The sequence below is a fragment of the Enhydra lutris genome, unplaced genomic scaffold, assembly GCF_002288905.1.
Source record: "Enhydra lutris kenyoni isolate GAN:26980312 unplaced genomic scaffold, ASM228890v2 scaffoldscaffold11, whole genome shotgun sequence".
NCBI lineage: Eukaryota > Metazoa > Chordata > Mammalia > Carnivora > Mustelidae > Enhydra > Enhydra lutris.
Genome location: NW_019154095.1, coordinates 39,906,252 through 39,922,350, shown reverse-complemented (window position 1 = coordinate 39,922,350; position 16,099 = coordinate 39,906,252). Strand labels below are relative to the sequence as shown.

General features: G+C 42.6%; 1 protein-coding gene across 1 annotated transcript in view; it reads right to left on the bottom strand.

The window, feature by feature from the left end:
* LOC111144616 (chondroitin sulfate N-acetylgalactosaminyltransferase 1) overlaps positions 1-9,347 on the bottom strand; it is a 323,544-nt gene extending 314,197 nt beyond the window's left edge. Inside the window, exon 1 of the mRNA XM_022499002.1 lies at positions 9,235-9,347. The gene's annotated coding sequence lies outside the window, so the exon portion shown is untranslated. The remainder of the gene's footprint in view (positions 1-9,234) is intronic.
* Positions 9,348-16,099: the final 6,752 nt, after the last annotated feature.

Here is a 16,099-nt window from a genome sequence, read left to right as displayed (position 1 = left end):
CCTTCGGCTCAGGTCATGATCCCAGCATCCTGGGATCGAGTCCCACATCGGGCTCCTTGTTCTGTGGGGAGCCTGCTTCTCCCTCTGCCTCTGCCTGCCACTCTGTCTGCCTGTGCTCTCTCCCTCTCTCTTTCTGACAAATAAATAAAATCTTTAAAAAAAATAAATAAATAAAAGTATTATAAATAGTTACAAACTATAAGATAAATGAAAAGTAAATTTTAATGCAACAGTATTCCGGACCTTTAATAAATGAAATAGCCCTCTGGTCCTAAAATGATGCACAATTTTCAAAAAAGTTTTTAAGACACAAAAAATTATTAACTACCTTAATAAATATGGAACATCCATGCGATCTAATATTATCCAGCTACTTTTGTAAAATAGAAAAACACTTATATTTCAAATGGGTATAAAATGATATAAACAATACGTAAAATGTATTATGAGACAAACATTGGCAGAAACTTCCTCTAGACAGCAAGCGTGTCAGTCAGAGATCTTTAATTGCAAACAACAGGGACCAATTCTGACTAACTCGAACAAAGTGGGTTTTATTACAATTCTGGGAGCTCAGGAGATTGAAAGCTTGAACGCCAAGCTTGTACGTGAGGACTAAGGCCACTGGTAGACCTGCAGGTACTGGTCCCGGTGCTACCACCAGGAATAAATGCACCCCAGCATTTTTAATCTCCTTGTCACTCTCTTCAAATCGTTGGGAAGAGAGGGTCTATGGACCCAGTCTAGGTCACACACCTACCCCCAGAGCTAGGGGAGGGCAAAGATACCTGCTTTTCAATCCCATGAGACACCATCCTAAGAGAAGAGATGGAATGGAAATCAAAGGAAATCAAAGGAAATCAAAGGGCTTGTGGGAAGGAATGGACAGTGGACAACTTGAAATAAAAAGTCCACTTTGGTGGAATTAGGGGTGACTTTTTTCTCTTTTTTAAATATTTCCTTTACTCTCCAGGTTTCTTACAGTGATGATGTATTATATATCAAGATAATTATGTTCTTTTTTACACATATAGTGGAGACTGTCGGTTGTCTCCGTTGGAGACTCTGTTCTCCCCTTTCTCCTAAAACCCTGGCTAGACCACATATCCCATATTTCCCTGCAGGTGGGTGTGGCCATGTGACCAAGGTAGGGGTAACTAAGTTCTCTTCAAGAGGAAGATGTGCAGAAGTCCTGCATGCCACGCTTGGGCCTAGGAAGCCTGAGGGCAGAAGCTATGTCAGCCCCTCCACACTCTCCTCCCCTTCCCAGAGGGTAGAATTTGAGCGCTGCCACCACCCAGCTCCCATCGTATACATGATAAGGTCTCTAAGAGGAAGGAGCAATGACCTGGAAAGAATCTGGGTCATTGAAGGACTCCATGTAGCAAAACTCCCCTGCGAACCTGGAGTGCTCTCCTCAGACCCTATGAGAGGGAAATAAAAACTTGTATTTCCTAAGCCACTAAAATGATTTTTGAGTCTCTTTGTTGTAACCTCCTGGCCTTCTCCTAATTAATTTAGTGGAAGCAAGATGTCTCTAGGATGGTGACAGCAACTCGACTAGCTACACTCTAGGAGGCTCCGTCAAGCAGTGGTTCAAGTCTACGCTCAGGACAGGCGGCCAGAGCTCAAACCTGGGCTCCCCCATGAACTAGAGGCATGGCCTGGCAAGTTACTCAGCCAGTCAACGCCTCAGCTTTGTCCTCTGTAAGATGAAGCCTGTGTGGCGCCCGCCTCAGAGCACCGCTGTGAGGATTAAGGGAATGAGTCTGTGTAAAACACGACAGTGACCAGCACAAAGGAATATAGAAATCATTACAATTTCTACATTATTTCAAAAAAAGCACTTTCATTTTTTACAGTTGTATTTCCGGTATTTGACTTAGAGAAACAACACGGCTACTAGTCAGCCCTCCAAATGAAAAGTGAACGAGGACGAAGGCTCAAATACCGAGCATTCTTTCTGCGTATAACAAGAATTATCAGTGCCATCGCGAGAACCATCTATTTAAGAAACCTGAAGAAATGCCTAAACACATCTGTGTGGGCTGAAGATAGAGACTTATTCGAAATTCTTCTGTGTCGGGGTTCTGGGAGTTGAGGTGGGACTTTTCCACCTTATTTGCACAGGCTCGTTCTGATCTGAGTCCACACACACACACACACACACCCTCATTGAGTTCGAGGCCACACGCTAGCTCTACATCTCCGCCTACGATTTATGCAGTCATGGAATAAAGTGCTATTCATTCAGCGATGGGCCACGCTGCCACTGCATAAAAAGGTGGCTTGTTAATTCATTTCTCAAGTTTTAATACTTTCTTACAATTTCTACAAAAAAAATTCTGGAATGTTTTGAGGTGTGTATGACTGCACTGTGGAAAAAATTAACCCGTTCTTTGATCCCAGGAGACTTGACCAACCTTGAACTGGGGTCTTTCCAGAAGGTGAAGTAAAAAAATTAAACTAAAACTGTCCTTTAAGCAAGTCCCCAGGTTCCCGAGGAGTCACTGGTTACAAATGTCATGTTACTAAATGATATTTACTAAGGGAAAATTTTTAACGGCTCCTTCTCTTTTTGAAACTGAGTGTATTTCCCCAAGGCAATTAACACAAATTTCCTCTATTCCTTTTTACAAAATATCCCATGGATGTTTCCATCACGGTAGAAGCCAGTTAAATTCAACCTATGGGATTCCGCTAAGTGTGAGCTGAAATGTACCACTGTCACAAGGAAGGAAAGTAATATCTTTTAAAAACTAATGCACATACTCAGAAGCCTCTGGGCTGTTAAACCATGGGAGTTAAATAACACAAAATAACACACGGAGGTGAAGAGGAGTCTCTGCTCCTTGATTCATGTGTGCGTTTGCCTGCTTGCTTGTCACATCACCGGGCGCATATTTCCAGAGAGTGCTTCTGTGCAGACTGATACCCATTCCTGTCCACTTTTCTTCGTGCCTCTGAGGGGCAGAACTGAGGACGGATGGGTAGAAACTATGGAAAACTTTCCAGCTGAGCCACCCAGATTCAGCATGCACTGCCTTGTAAATCAGGGGTTTGCTGCTCCCAGAATTATTCAAACAGACTGGCCAACCCAGGGTGCTGAGGAGAGACTTCTATATCTGAGAGCTAGCTAGCTAGCTATGGCTGGATACAGGCTCCTTTCACCTCAGAGGGCGGAGGGCGTTACCAACCCAAACTGATGGGCTTTCATTCCTTTCTCTTCAAGCTAGCACTGTTTTTCTCCTCAGCCACCCAGCCCAGGAACAACCTCCTGCAGGAGGCCAGGGTACATACCTAAGAATGTGAAGGAAAGACCTTCCCCCCTTCCTTGTCTTCTGTCTTGACCTCACAGAGGAGGGGGATCCCACACTACCCAGAGCCTAGAAGGTCTCCTGGGCCCCCTTCCTCACTCCACAGCAGTGAGGAAGAAGAGCTGAACCGTGTCCCACAAAGAAATCCCCAACAGTCTGCACTTGGGAAATGACATCATTTTGATCCCCCAATATCCTTCAACTCCCTGGAGGGAGCTCAGATGACGTGAGCAGGCCTGGGGTGCTGATGTCACTGCTGCCCCCTGTGTGCAGAGGGGGAAACCTCACGGTGGGGGGGCTGGGGAAGCCTACCAGACTGGAGACCTCCTAGATGAACCCTCCCAAGCCTTCCTGATGATGGCCACGGAATACGTAGCAATCCCCTAGCCTGCAATCACACCTCTCATCTGCTGCGGTTCTAGAAAAGCTGAAAGCCCCTTCCTTGAGAAATGCAAGGTCAAAAGCACACTGAGGGTCGTCACACTCCCTTCTTCAGACCCACAATTGCACCATTCCCATATCTGAATGCTCCAAACCAAGCAAAGGATTATGAAGACCCAGGACAGAACTACTAGGTCACAGGACATGTGGATCCAGGCATAGCCCCCGGCAGGCTGTGGAGGGTTTTGAAAATCCAGTCACTAAGAATCTGCAAAGTGGAGGACTTCCAATCAAATTGCTAATAGAGAAACTGCTTGTGCTAGATGACTGGAAATGTACCGCATTGTTAAACTTTTATCACATCCATGCTGAGGGTGGAATTACAATGTTGAAGTGGGCTGCTATTCTGAATGGACTTTACCCAATCAGAAAGGTGGGGGATGGGGCAATGAGCAAAAAGTAAAATGTGTAAGATGGACCCACAGGAGGGAATAACTAGGTCACTGCTCTGAGCTGACGACCGACCATCCTTGTGTGCAGAGCCCTGGACGTATGTCCACCTGGCAACTGTCTCTCCCAGGCCCAGCCAGTGACCAGAGCAGCATAGACTCCCCAGTAAGAGTGACAGCCCACCCGGCCATGGAGTGTTCAGACGGTATCTGATCATCCCTCTGACTGTATTCCTAGAGCAGCATGTCCTTTAAATTGCTGGTATTTGTTTGTCAATAACAGTGAAGGAATTCTTGTGTTCCATCATTCTAACCATCCTACAAACCACACCCTAACTGTCGCTGGCCAGAACGTCCTTGCTAACTGGGAACCTCAGTTCCCAAGACAGCTGAAACCAGCTCTCATGCTCCACACTCAGACAGACGGGAACTTGGCCTCATGCATTCTTTGTGCCACCAGGACACATTCTAGAGCTCGGGGGTACTTTGAACAGATAGCTCTGAGAGGAGGAGCAGAACACATGGAAACATCCGGGTACTAACCCTGCCAAGAGTCCACCCTGGGATTAGGGAGGGTGGAAAAGTGGAAGGCCTTCCTTCCAGGAGGGAATCATCACCTCTCTCAAGACGGGGGTTTGTGACACACAGTTTTACGACTTAAAAAACCAAGGAACATGTGATGCCACCTTTCCATAAGAAATTCCTACAGACCGAGAGCAGTTCCCCAGCCTTCGAGTCTCAGAATCCCTTTGCACCATTAAAAATCACTCAGGACCCCGGAGAGCTTTTGTTTATGCAGATTTCACTTATCAACATTTACCAGTTTAAAATGGAGAATGTCTGAAACTATTACTTTGAAAATAAACTCATTACACAACAACATAAATAGCATATTTTAGTGAAAATTCTTTAAGAAGAAAAAGAAATTCCATCAGGCTAGCTAGAACATAGTGCCTCAAACTAACTTGTGATAAAAATAAGCATAATAGTGGTTAAGATGATAAATTTTTTTGTTATGTATATTTTACCACAATATAAAAAAAAAAACTCTTGCTTAGGCTTTAATTCTTAATCAACACACAACAGATATTTACCTGTCAACATCCTCTATAATTTTATATTAAGAATTTCTTTTAAATTATTGCCATGGTGAATAGTTCAGAAAATAAAATTAAAATAAATTTAAAAAAATAAATTAAAATGTTGAGTCAAATAATAACCAAGTTGTTAGGATATGCCACAGTTCTACCTTTGGAACTCAATTCTGTATGGCCGTAAGGCATTGATAGCGCACAGAAAACAAGACGGTTTCTCTTAAAAAGTGTCATTTGCCAAACCCTTTCTTACAATCCATTCTTAACCTTCCAAGTTACAAGAATCAGGTAATGTAAGCTAACATTACAATCTGGATCAACCTAGCTTGACTCAGATCTCCCTTTTCTAGAAACTAGTGTGCTAAAAATGACATGTTTTCAAATAAACTACTACCATGGCTAATTGTATTCTTCCTACTGCCTTTGATGGATATGAACTAACAAATCTGTACTCAAAAAGACTCTTTTTAATTTCCTAAAGTAAAAAAGCAGAGAGTTTTTAAGAGTGTCTCTACAGGACACACCAGTTTAAGATCAATAATTGTCTATTGTAGTTAATCCTATTTGTCAGCTGCCATAAAACATGTCCCAGAATTAGCTGCTGGGCTCAAGTACCATCTCTTGAAAACTAGAACGTGAAAACAAATCCTAACTGGCCAGTGGTTGACCTTTCATTTCACTTAGATACGAAATTTCCCTGACCCTGAAATTAGAATCAAAAGCAGCTGTGTCTTTACATGGTTTCCCCCCAGCATGAGGACAATGCAGGGCACATAGCAAAGACTTGATGAGCATGTGTTAAAAGAATAAACAAAAATAATGTCAAGGTTCAAGAGTTCACAATAGATATCAAAAGCAAGAAGTATTCACAGACACTTTACTTTTGGCAATAGACCAAGTTGCAAAAAAGTTACATATGCGGATCTTTATAAATTATGTCACTGTGAAACACACTACCTCACTGTATGAATTTCAATCTGTATACCGGTATATTACTGCAGCCTATGAAGAAAAGTTTGGTGACATGACTTTGTACTGGATTTGTTGTTGTTCTTAATTTGCTCTTTCTGAAAGTAGATCATGTAGACATCTCAAATTCATTTTGGAAGTATTAAGAGAATATAATAGTAATAACTGAAAAGGGAAGTACCTATACTTTCAAATGATTGTACTTCTTAACCCCGCTTCATACTGACCTATTGGGGAATAGGGTAGAAGCGAAAGAGGATTTCTGAGGATTAATCACAGAATTTGACAAAAAGTAGAACATCTGGACAGAACTGAGGAGATCAGGCCAGGCGAGCCTGTCAAACTCACTGTTTTCTCTTCCTTTTGTTTCACATGGCAGTGCTTCCTATGGAAGGTGTCCAGTAAATCTGACTTAAGTTAAAACAATCTTATCCATATATTCTAAATACACAGTTTTACAAAGCATTCTTGTCAACTTGGAACATGCTCCTTACAGCATGTTACCATCACAAGATCGCATCTGAAGGCCACGCTCTACAAATGGTCAATGTGAAATTCTATTTAAGCGTAAAATAGATTCTATTATTTCTCACTTCAAAGACCTGTACTTTCCATTATTAAGAATAAATCAATTCCCTGTCCAAGATAACCACCAAGTCAGACTGCACTGTCTCGAGCTTTCTGATTGAAGAGTCAGCACCTGTGTGACACACGATGCTTTATATCGATAAGGATTTTCACTAACCTCCTCCTCAATTCCTAAAAAAGACTTTTCATATTTAACAGAGGAAATGCATAAGGGAGTGTGTGTGCTGAGAGGTTTAGGTCCTTCTGCTGATAGAGGAACACCACATGCTAATCCGTGCATGCTTTTCCACACATCTGGAATACAGCTAACGCACACGCTCAGCTTTTGCAAATGAGATTCAAAGAAACAGATACTTTTTGAGATAGGGAAAAATTTTTTTTCACTCATCAATGTATTTTAACCATATTTTCACATCAGTAATCATCTATATCACCATTTTTAAGGACTCCTAATAATTCCTTTCTCAGGTGGTACCATAATGTTTTAACCATTCCCTATTGATTGATATTTGGAATTTTTTTCTATAGATAAGGCTTCAATGAACATGATTTACCTATATCTTTTTCTTTTTAGTTTTTATTTAAATTCCTGTTAGTGAACATGCAGTGTAATATTGGCCTCAGGTGCACTATGTAGTGATTCCACACTTCCACACAATACCTGAAGCTCATCACAAGTGCCCTTCTTAATCCCCATCACCTACTTCGCCCATCCCCCACACACCTCTCCTACATTACACTTGTATCTTTACATACTAGTCTGATGCTCTCCTAAGAATAAATCCTTAGAAGCAGACTTACTAGGTTAGAGTATGCATTTTTTTCAGTATAATTAACATATAACATTATATTCGTTTTAGGTGTACAATATAATTGATTCTATATTTGTATATATTGCAAAATGATCACCATAGTGAACCTGCTGGACATCCATTACCAGTTACAAAATAAGAAAAACTTAAATATGGTCTGGGTATTAGGTGATTTTGAAGGCTGATTATTAAGTTTTTAGGTATGGAAAAGGCATAGTGGTTATGTATACTAAAAATTTTATCGGGGCGCCTGCGTGTCTCAGTGGGTTAAAGCCTCTGCCTTCGGCTCAGGTCATGATCTCAGGGTTCTGGGATTGAGCCCCACGGGCTCTCTGCTCAGCAGGGAGCCTGCTTCCCCCTCTCTCTCTGCCTGCCTCTCTGCCTACTTGCGATCTCTGTCTGTCAAATAAATAAATAAAATCTTTAAAAAAAAATCTTATCAAGTTGAAATTCATATACTATTCGGGGGTATATTTTCCCTTTGCTACTCAAGGGAAATTCTAGCAGGCCCCATAATTCTCTGCCACTTCCAGGTAACAAAGTCCTGAATTTAGTTGAAGTCACAAAACACAATTGTGATTCAGGAAATGAAATGTAAAGGTCGATATATTAATGGACCCTTTCAGTAAGGCAAAAAAAAAAAAAAAGACTTCTTGCTCCACCCCACACCCCCAGCTAGGATGTGTATAGGCAGGCTGCCGGCCTCTATCTTTTCAACCCACTTCCAGCTTGCTAGCTGCTGTTACTTGACTTCAACTGCCATTAAAACAAAGTGATAGGGGCCGCTGCTGCCTCCCAATGCCCAGTAGCCCCTTTGTCTTTACAAAAAGAATCCCAACTTTAAGCTGGGCCCATTGCTGCCCCAAAAGCTTGGATTTCTTGGCTTCATTCCGAGCAAGGTGTGAACCCATGACTGACTCTGGTTAATGAGATACAAGTGAAAACGATGGGGGTATACTCTGAAACGATCCTTAAAAGAGATAGGGCAGCAGACCTTTCCTCTGCCCTTCCTCTCCTCCAGCTGCCTGGAACATGACGTGATGGCTGGAGCTTTAGCAGCTCCCCCGACCATGAGTCTGAGGACACATTCAGGGCCATGGGAGCAGTGAACTAGGAGGCTTGTTCCTCCTAACTGTATGGAGCCACCATCCTTTCCACAAATTGCCTATGTCCTGACTTACTCTACGTAAGAGAGAAATAAACTTCTATTCTTTAATTTTCTTTACCATTGTTCTTTCATTTATATGCAGGCAAACGTACCCTCACCAGCACAGAGGGCTTTGCATTCTCTGAACTAGTAGCTACTTAAACCCGACTCCCTGTCTCTTATGGGTAGTTTTGTGGGTTCTTCAGGGGCTCCCCTCAAAATCCTTGTGATATAAGTGATGCATTGAAGTCCTTCGTTTGCCACCCCCACCCAAGCCCCTAACATTCACTTGATAATCTCTCTCTGCTGACTGTGCCACTTGGGACGGAGGTCGAACAGCTCCTGGCTGGCTCTCCATCCCTGCATGGGCCACATCTGGTCCATGGGAACACCGCACAATCGCTCCAACAAACTTGGCAGTTGGGGGTAGCCCTATCGCAGCTGCTCCCCACTCAGCCCAACACCAAAACATCTCACCAGAGTCAGAGCCAGTCCGCTGTGCTCCCAGCTCCCTGGGCGACCTCTCTCCAGGATGGGGCTGAGGAACAGCTCCCCCACCTCATGCTTCTTCCAGGAAAAGGGGGTGAGGTGAACTCACAGCAGTGGCTTCTCCAGATAAATCCTCCTTACAAATCTTGTATCGATGCTTTATATACCCTCAGAGTGAAGAAGATTTTCAAGAGCTGTGAACCCGATGTTCAGATATCTCCTTTGAAAATGCCTATTTTGCTCTTTCTCACAACGTATTTTATAGTCACTTCTATCTAGTACATCTTGAGGCATTAGTCAAACTTTCCAACTCAGCTGCTTATGACAAAAACAATGCCTTACGGGGGGATGCACATTTGTGGTAAAACCGTAAAGAAAAGCAAGGAAACAATAACAATATTTGGAAGAGCGTTCATCCCTGGGGTGGGTGTGGGGGCAGGATGAAGGAAGGAAATGGTGATCAACAAGCACATGCAAGGGGCTTCAAAGAGAACGTTCTAGATGTTTATCTGGTGGTTATTCGCTTTATGATTATAAGTTAAAATGTGCACACACATTACATATACATACATTTATTCATAGCCTACGATGTAAAAGAACAAAAACAAAATAATATATAAACTCCACAGCAAAGTAATTTGGAAAGAAGACTGCTCTCTGAGAATCAGGCTGTAAACTCGACACAAAATGGAGGAAGCTGGTCAAAAAATGACTTCCACCAGTGGTTGAAAGATTTCCTCGAAGCATCAGGGTGTCGTTCTTAGAGACTTCTGCAGTGGCAGTTAGCTCTGCAGTATGAACAATGCCCTTAGCATATCTAACCTTCTTAACTGTCTGGATGACAAGTGTCGGGGAAAATATTACAGAGGTGCTCACTGGTAGCTCACAGCTACATGGGGCAGAGAAAGTCCGCAAGCCCCCGGAACTGAGACAGTCCTGGCCAGAAATTCAAGCGAGTGGACCCCATTGGCAGACTCTATGTTGGTGATACCAACCCCGAGCAGTAGCGACAGTTGATAAAGTCTCCTGAATTCCCTCTGTATGATCTTTGTAAGAGTCCAAGCAACTTTCTGATTACAATCTGGCTTCTCTGGAGCCTGTCTATGGGAAAAGAAGATGCTGATCGTGTAGATTTTATGGTTGTAATTAAGGCAATATTAGCTTTATTATAACTCACAATGACAGCTGATACTTATATGTTTATGCCACTTGATCCTCACAAAAAGTCTTCATCCTGGTGATAGGCAGCACCTAAAGAGCAACAGAGACCAAGATCCAAACCCCAGCTCTGACCCTTAATAGCTGTGTAACCTTGAGCAGTACATTGACCTTCTTAGGTCTCAGTCTCCTCATCTGTAAAGTGGGAGTAATGGTAGTTCCCACCTCATGGCACTGTTGTGAGGATTAAATGAGTGAATATCCCTAAAGCTCCGAGACAGCAGCTATCACGTAGTGAGTATAATATAAATATTTGCTGTTACTCCGTGTTATAGACAAAACAAGTGGGGCTCAGAGTGGTAAAGTAACTTGCTTAAGCTCCACAGCTAGTATGTGGCAGATAGTTAACCCAAACACACTAGGCTTCAGACCCCACGTGCTTGACCCACATCCTTGTCATTAACCATCTCCGTAATTATTCGTCAACATAAATTAACCCCTGTGCCTGCTGGGTCTGCCTCAACCTTGGGGCCTGGGGTTTGATGACTTCCTTGGGGCCTGATAATGGTCATCACAGGCTGAAAACAGCAGGCTCTGGGCCTTTGAAACAGAGTACCTGACTCTCCAGCTGGGCCCCAGTCTGGCCCAGTGGCAGCTGACCTTCCCCTGGCTGTCCCCGGACAGCTGTCTCCTCTTCTGCTGACTCCCCACTGAAGGCCGAGATGCTCAAAGGCAGGCGTTGGTTCTGAGTTCTCAGTTTCTAGCAATATACCAATGAGCAAACATAAAATGTAAATTCTTCTGTAACCCCAGATAGATTCAGATTATAGGCTCTCTGTCTTCAGCTGGTTGTAAAGCAGCAATCCTTCCTTCAGACCTTTTCTAACCTACCCAAGCCAAGGGCACCCTATACCTGTGAAGGGCCTGGGAAACGGGAAATGGTCCAGTCGTCATCCTCTGCCAAGGGTCTCCGACTGTCCTGAAGAGAAAATGCGGTGGGACAACAGAGCTCCAGTTCCTGCTGCTAATACCCATGTGAACTTGGCTGAACCCCTTCGCCTCTCTGAGTGGCAGCTTGCCCATTTGGGAAGCAGAAAAGTTCGGGAAAATCTTTAAGTTCCTTCCATTCTTTGATCTCTGTATCTGTATTTTAATCCAGAGCCAAAGATCATTTTGATTTGCCTATACTCACAAACAACTCAGAATAAATTCTCACATTAAGGAGATACTCAGACTGCTTCCCACAATGCAATGCCACTGCTATTTGCAACTGAACAGGGATAAAGGCACTTTCAAAAACCCCAACATGAGCTCCGGGGCTCCTAAGAGAGAAAAACCTATTTGCCTGATAACATACATCACATGAAACTTATGTCTTGAAAGCTTTTCCCCCTGAGAATACCAAGCAATAACCTGGGCCTATTCCTAATGGGTTCATGTCCATCAGCCCCGATCACACGTGAGCACACATGTGCCTCTGTGTTTGCACACGCTCACGGTAGAATGTAGATCTTTTTTTTTTAGAAATTTAAACAATAAATGAGATAGTACTATGAAGACCTCAAAAAAAGAAAAAGAAAAAAGACAACATCCATTACAGCGGTTGTCCCAAAATGAGGTGAGACAACTTACCAAACATATCAGAGTGATTAATAATCTTATTTTGGGCCCTGGACTAATTAAATGCTTACTATTAAATCAGTGATGCAAATAAATTTTTGAGCTAGTCTGTACAGAAGAAATAAGTTGAAAAGGATCATAATGGATTACCACATGGCCCTTCTGGGGACAGTGGCTTGAGATGGACAATTCTTTTTATCAGAAGTATGTAGGAGATGCAGTTACTTACTGACTGGCTTTCCCTTCTTCCAAACATCATTGTAACTTGTATTTTTATCCTTTCGAGCTATTTTAAGATTCTTTAATTTAGTAAAATTAATTTTATCAGACATATCTGTTCAGAAGCCTGACTCATGAAGCAAACTATAGATAATAAATTTCTCCACTCATTTTTAAGAGGTTTCGTAATCTTTATGTAGGGCCCTTCTTAACAGCTCAACAGTGCTGAACACCTCATCAAACTTCCAGGCACTATGTTTGTTACACTGGACTCTGATAGAAGGGGGGGATGGGGCGGGAACAAAAGACAAATGATCAGGAACCTGAGGTACATCGCAGGTAATGACCAGACTGTGATTCTGAATGATAACGCCAGGCTTGCGCTGAACACTTTGCCTAATTAGACTTCACACAAGGGGGAAAAAATGCTTTAATATTTAACAAGTATAATGGTGTAATCAATGTACACAAATCAGGCCTGATAAGGAATATTGCTTATTAAAGAGAGAGACAGATGGCTCCGGGAAAGGTATGGTCATTAAATGTAAAACCTCACAGGCTCCAACTGCGAACACCAGCCACGTACTTTCAAATTACCACTCCAACCCCAGACACTCCATGCATTATTTAGTCCTGTCCTCTTTCTTATAGGTACACCCACACCACAGATTTAATAAAATAACTCGGTTCAAAACACTCATCTTTGCTGTTTCTCAGAGCTGTCTTTTCCTAAACACTCTTGCTGCTGTCAAAAATCCCACTAAGTCGATGTCCAACATCTCTGTTATAATCTTTTCAGTTAGATAATTAGTCCTCCTTTTTATTATGCTCAAGAACACTTAATGTGTTGGAAGCATTCCTGACTATTAAATCCACCCAGCCTGCCACAAGATTATGAATATATAATTTGTTTATAGGTAGCTTTTAAGAAAACACAAAGCAAACAGCACACAGGAATATAGTTAAAAACAGGCATGCTTATGAACTGCAAATCACAGTAAGAGATTTCTAAGGGTGGGTTATCTGTTCAGTTTCTCCAAGGCCAGCTTTGCATGAAGATACAAAGATCCTAGAAGGCAACCAGCCCATTCATGAACCCACTTGTTTACTAAGCCTATTGACTTTTAAGTGGCTGCATTTGTTCATTCCATGCATAGCACAGAGAACCCACTGTGCCTACACACTGTGCTACATACTCCTTGGGATGCACTGAAAAACTATGTCAAGTACCATCTCTATGCTCCGGGAGTCTACGTGATCCGAGGACACAGAAGCAACGACAGTGCCTGCCATCATGTAATGCCTGGTACTAACAGAGGTACAGTGACAGTCTTGCAAGTAGGAGCTTTTGTGACAAACAGACCTACATTCAAATGCTGGTTCTGCCTGTCATAGTGATCTAACCCCCTGAGGTAGTTCATCGATAAAAATCTCAGTTCCTGGGTGCCTGGGTGGCTCAGTGGGTTAAAGCCTCTGCCTTCGGCTCAGGTCGTGATCTCAGGGTCCTGGGATCAAGCCCCGCATCGGGCTCTCTGCTCAGCAGAGAGCCTGCTTCCCCCTCTCTCTCTGCCTGCCTGCCTACTGTGATCTCTCTCTCTCTCTGCCAAATAAATAAAATAAAATCTTTTAAAAAAAAAATCTCAGTTCCTCAAATATAATTGCATGGGTCTAAAAAAATTCCACAAATAAAGTGCTTCAAATAGTGTTTAGCACAGAGTGGATTTCTTCCTAACCTTCTCCCACTTCTGCATTCCCAGGATAAAATGGGCCTTATTTTACCTGAAAAACCAATTTTTCAACCCCCGACTTAGCTACAATGATACCCATATCCACATCTTACTTCTCTTTGGCACAAACAATCCCATTTTTCATTTGTGTCCCCAAACAAATTCCTCTAGAACTATTCTTACCAAGTCTCTCCAGAAAAAGCATGGATTTGAAGTGCAGAGAACAAAAGATTTCGCATCTTAACCCAATAGCTGCATATGCACAGATGAAGCTGAGAGCATTTAGAGTCCATTGGACCCACGAAGCTGGTTGCCGTGATTTCCACTTCTGATGTTGTCAAGTCAACAGGAAATAAAAACCAATCCCCTTGGCCTCACAGTGGACCCCGAGAACTTATTATCCCCAGGAAGATGTCCCACATGTCATTAAGCCACAGCTTGACAATACATTCCCTGCTTTGTACTTCACTCTACTGCGAGCTGCTTAAGGTCAGACACCCCTGTCTTCTCATCGATGCACCTCTAGCCCTGAGCACGGTGCCAAGCACACAGCAGGACGGCCATAACCAGATGCTAAACAACCTGAGAGTGGGCAGGAATTTAGGTAGCATCATTGTAGGGGCATCTAAAATGACCTGCCAGCTAGCCATGGTGCCTTGTGATGACGCATTACAGAAACAATGGACCCGAGTTCCGTTCCTAACAATGGAATTCTACCAAGTAGCTGGGTCATCCTAGATAAGTCACTGTGCCTCTCTGGACCTCTTTCTGTTCATCTGCAAAACACAGAGATGGTCAACATGATCTCTAAGGTGCTATTATTTCTGCAAAATACTGATGTTAGACCAAATGATCTCAGAAAACACTGATCCTGTTGATGTATTTTTGTCAACCAATGATTCTCCTGTGAATTCCAACTCCAGCAAGTCATGAACAAGACTATTAAATGAAGTCTACAAATCCTCCGGGACCCATGCATCCCTTTCAAATATGCATTGCTGCCATTTCAAAGACTTCCAGTTCATCTAGATGAAATCAATAAACATGGCCAGCTTTATTCAAAGCTCCTCCATTTATCCTCTGACCCTCATTCCTAAGTGATTAGGAGAAACAGTAATATCTGTCCATTTCACCCTGGCATGACATTTGCCCCAAGAATAATCAAACAGTCACTTACAGAGAAAAGGGAAAGGAATCTAGAGAAGCAGGTGCCTCCCATGCCTCTTCACCCTGAGCTGGACCATCACCACAAGTCAAACAAACACCTCCTCATGACTTCCAGCCACGGAAGGTTCTATAAAGGACCAACACCCGCCTCCTACCTGCCTCACACTGATGGAAGGTATAAATACTCACTAGTCACCCTGTGGCCATCAATAAAATTCACCATCTTGAAAGGATGGAAAAGAAAGCATAGTCCAGGTAGTGAGCAAATCATTTCTACAGTCAGTTCCTGAGGTCACTGTCTTGAGTGGGAAAGAATCCAAAAAGCTTATAATTCCTACAACTACTCCTACCTCATTTCTCCCAGAACATGAACATGAAGGCATCGGTCCTGAATGAAAAGTCTAAAGAAGTATTCTCATGGTCTCTGTTCCACATTAATAATGACTGAAGTATTCGTTCAGACTCATTCTCAGAAGACAAAAAGATAATTCCAGAGCAGCTGGATAAATTTTCCTCTATTCCCAAAGGATATTCATGGAAAACATCCTCAAGATTTTTAATTACTTGAGTGAACAACATACTCTCTTCAAAGGAAAACCATTTTTGAGACAACTCAACACCCAAGATGTTGAATCAGCTTACTTGATCCAACAAGGTTACGCATAAGTGTTCTGCTCAGATTTTGGCTTCGACCACCATTTGGATTGATGAATCCATTCACAGCCCATAAACGTCACTGCTTTACATTCAAATGGCCCCTGAGTCTCAATGATTAAATTCCTACTTTAGGAATTAAGAATGTGTTCATCCCCACAGACTGAGTCAGCTCTGGAATCCTTTCTCTACCAATCTAGTCTCCTTCTTCTTTTTTTTTTTTTTTAAAGATTTTATTTATGTATTTAACAGAGATCACAAGTAGGCAGAGACAGGCAGAGGGAGAAGGGGAAGCAGGCTCCCCGCTG